Source organism: Canis lupus, chromosome 7 (genome assembly GCF_048164855.1).
Source record: "Canis lupus baileyi chromosome 7, mCanLup2.hap1, whole genome shotgun sequence".
Classification (NCBI taxonomy): Eukaryota; Metazoa; Chordata; class Mammalia; order Carnivora; family Canidae; genus Canis; species Canis lupus.
In genome coordinates this window covers 9,150,175-9,154,180 of record NC_132844.1, presented here as the reverse complement: position 1 = coordinate 9,154,180, position 4,006 = coordinate 9,150,175, and the positions used below count along the sequence as shown (strand labels likewise).

Genomic DNA, 4,006 nt, shown 5'->3' with positions numbered 1-4,006 from the left:
TGGAGACAAAGTATTTGGTTATTTTCACAGTATTACATCTCCCTTTGAATTAAATTTTTTTCCCTTCCCATCAGCCAACTAGATTTGGTTCCTTAATTAGGAACCACAATGAAGTTTCTAACAGATGTAGCCAACCACAGATGCCGATCCAAAATAATAAGTATAATTAATTTTAGGGGACATCTTTAGTTTATAAGGCCCGAAATTAAAATAGGATGTTTTTCAACGTTGTGGTACAAAAATACAGGGAAACCTATTTGTTCTAGAGTCTTGTACTGACACCATTTCCTTCCTCTGTGTTGAAAAAGGCTTTCTGTCCCATACGGCTCCAAACCTCTCTCACCCCAATACCTCTTTCAAACTCGATTTCTTTCTAGTCAAAAAACATCCTAGGAAATTCTGTTAAAAATATTTCCTGATTTTAACAACTCAGCAAGACAGGGTGAAATTGTTTAAATACCACATGGTCTTGGACAGATCACACACATCTTTTTCTTATAATGTCAGTGTTATAAAGAATATACTGAAGCAGCGATTCATTTAAATATAGTTTTTAAATATGCATAACTTAATCTGAATAAATAGTGCCAAACTTCCGGCACACTGAAATATTAGCATAAAGGTCAGATTCTCTATGAGAGTTGTCAAACAAATGTGATAATCTCTGGTTCTGCTTGGTGAAGTGAAAGTTAATTAGTGATTGATCATTTCTAAATTGAATACACAACATTTAGACAAATTAAGTGAGAAGTCCAAATATATCCAGTTTCTAATTCTTACAGTATCATGCCTTTTAAACCCTATACGGTGGGTTAACATTTGTCATTGTAAAGTATCTGTTTTCTAGGCACTGGAAAGTAGTGGAAAGTTAACATGTTTTCTATAGCACTCGACTCCTCCCCTGATGACAAAAAAAAAAAAAAAACATGGTTTGGACTGTATTTTAATGTATGCCTTGTTTTGAAATCATTTGGTTTTAGACAAACTTCAGCCTCTGTGCAAGAATGACTTATCTTTTAGTAGATCTTTATGGCTATTTTAAATACAAGTTTTTAAAAAATAAATACGAAGAGGGAATATTACAACATGAAGTCTATCTTCTTGGGAGTCTGTACCCATTTGAATCTCTGGACTCATAAGTATGTTTTATTTTATGGTGGTAACATCTCTAAAGGGTATATAGGGCTGATATTATCTTTTTTTTTTTTTTTTTGATAGAGAACGGACTAGACTCCTGTGTTTCTGACACAAATTAATGTCATTTCTGTTAGGCTGTCTCCTTGGTTTGAGTCACATCAGGATTTTGGTTTGCCACATTTAAGTAAATAAGAAAACAAATGCTGGTCTTGCACACGCTGCTGCTTATTTCTCTGGTTCTTTGATGACTGATGCCCCATTTACCTGTCCTGCACTATGCACTCACACTATGTACAGAAAGGCTGCTGCAGAGCTCTGAGCAGTTAAAATCCTGATGGACAATCTAATTCAAATGACAAATGTGTTTTGAGCACATAGTATAAGGGGTAGGGTGAGAAGTGGAAGATGAGGAACCCAGGGTTTACAAATAAAAATGCCTCACAAATAGCAATAATCGAGCCTCAGCTAAACCTCATTGGTTACGATACTGCCACTGTGCAAAGCTAAAAAATGCCTCACAAATAGACATAAGGTACGGGAATGCATCACATTACTTTCCTGGCAAATTCTTTTAATAACAGTATTTAGAATTTTGTACTAAGTAACTTCAAGCTGTCTAAATTTTTTGTGAGCCTTGTCATGTGTCATAGAAAGCCTAAAAGTGTGGGCCGGGATTACATATTTTTTAAAATAATTTCTCTCAGTTTGTTCTTCTTTAAATACTAGGGTATGTGCTCAATTGACGGTATAATTTCAATCCTTTCTAAACAAAATTACTTATTTTTTATAGCCAGTGACATTTCTGGATTAAACTTGATTAAGAGTTTCGTCGTATTTGGAAAACAGTCTAGCCTTGCTTACTTATCTGGTTATAGTTTATGATACTGCACTTAGGACTAAAGGTTTCCTAAGTACTGCTATCAACCCACTTACAAGCCCTTTTTTAATGGAGGTAAACTGGGGAGGTTGTCCTTGGAAAGCCTGTCCTCCTCCATATTCACAAAAGGGATTTTGAAGTATTCCCTTACCTATTGAAAATTATAAAATACTTGGAAGCAGTACCACTACAATATTGGAAAATAAAAGGAGAGATCTCTGGGCTTTGTAATGGGTATCTGGAGGAGAGTTTCAAGAATATGAAAAAAAAAAAAAAAGAAAGAAAGAAAAGAAAGAAAAAGAAAGAAAGAAGAAAGAAAGAAAGAAAGAAAGAAAGAAAGAAAGAAAGAAAGAAAGAAAGAAAGAAAAAGAAAAAAAAAGGAACCACATTGTCTATTTCAGTAGTCTTTTATTATTTGGCAGTTAAATGTGTCAGTTTCTTGCCCTTTAGAAAAAATGTACCTTAATTCCAAGGAGATTTTTTTTTTCTTTCAAGATTTTAGCCATTTTTGTTCTTTTAAATAGTTCTGTAAACAAAATTGCTTGGGTAAGCAGTAGAAGGCTTTGTACACCAAGTGGAATGTCTTTCAACAGTTGCCTGAATAAAATACGTGTGGAGTTTTCCCTAATGAAATTTTAAATATGGTTCTATGAACTCTAATACAATCTGTGGATAGTATATGAACAAAAGCATATGTGTTAAACATTACCACTGAAGAAGAAAAATATTTTCTTTTGACTGGAACACTTTAAACTTTAGTAATGGTGAGGATCATTGCTTTACAGAAAAGATCACTGCATGTAGTATTTATTCACATCTGACAATGAGAGTCAGTGTTTTGTAACTAATTCACTTAGTAAAATGTACCGTATACTCAAGCAGAATTAAAAAGTAAAGTGGTTATTAGAGTTCAGAAATATTCTATTAGAAAACTAGATGCTTTGGTCAATTTCTATTTTACATTAACATGTAATTATATACTCAAAGGGTTTGAATATATTAATTTTAAGTATTTTCATTAGAAATTTAATTTGCATCTGGTCGTGGTTTTCTAACAAGTTTGTTACTACAGATTAACACTGCTGCCTCTCACAGTATTTCACACTTGAAATATCTGAGAATTGTGTTTTGAGTCCATCAAACTAGAAGCTGGTGGCTAAATATTAACCCTTTTTTCATTTTTTAAATTAAAAGGCTACTTTCAATATCCAAGAAGAGACATACCTTAACATTTTTAGAATACTTTTATTTGATAATAAATTTTTTTTCTAATATAAGTTGATCTAAAAATGCAACATTTTGGTTGATAAGACACTGAAACTGTTAACAAACTCGTGAGTCAAATGGATACACTGAGCCATTTCTTCCTATACTTTCGACAGTTAGTTTTATTTTACTTAGATTTTTACCTCTCCCAGGATGGCCAGTCTACATTGCTTCAAAAGTCAGACTCAGGGAAACCAGTACACCTAGTTTAAAATAAAATGACATTCATTCCCAATTTTTCTAAGAACTGCATTCTTCCTCACATCTTTTCTTTCTCACACCAAGGACTGTTAGTCAACTCTCTAAAAGGAAACTTTTTTATCTTTTTTATCATTTACAGCTGGTAGTATCTATCTCTCCTTATTGAGTTTTTTTTTTTTTCCTTATTGAGTTTTTACAAATCAACTGGGCTACAGTTTTGCATTAAGATTTTTTTTTAAGGATTTTATTTATTTATTCATGAGTGACACAGAGAGAGAGGCACAGACACAGGCAGAGGGAGAAGCAGGCTCCATGCAGGGAGCCTGATGCGGGACTCGATCCCAGGACTCCGGGATTATGCCCTGAGTTGAAGACAGATGCTCAACTGCTGAGCCACCCAGACATCCCTGCATTGGGATTTTTTAAAAGATAACATACATGTGCTTTTTCATCCATATTTACAAATTACATTGTGATCAATTAAAAGAAAACTTCTGGACAAAATTGACACCATAATGAATTTCT

General features: G+C 33.5%; 1 pseudogene; it reads right to left on the bottom strand.

The window, feature by feature from the left end:
* Window positions 1-1,577: 1,577 nt before the first annotated feature.
* LOC140637465 (U4 spliceosomal RNA) lies at window positions 1,578-1,642 on the bottom strand (annotated as a pseudogene).
* Between the last annotated feature and the right edge of the window lie 2,364 nt (window positions 1,643-4,006).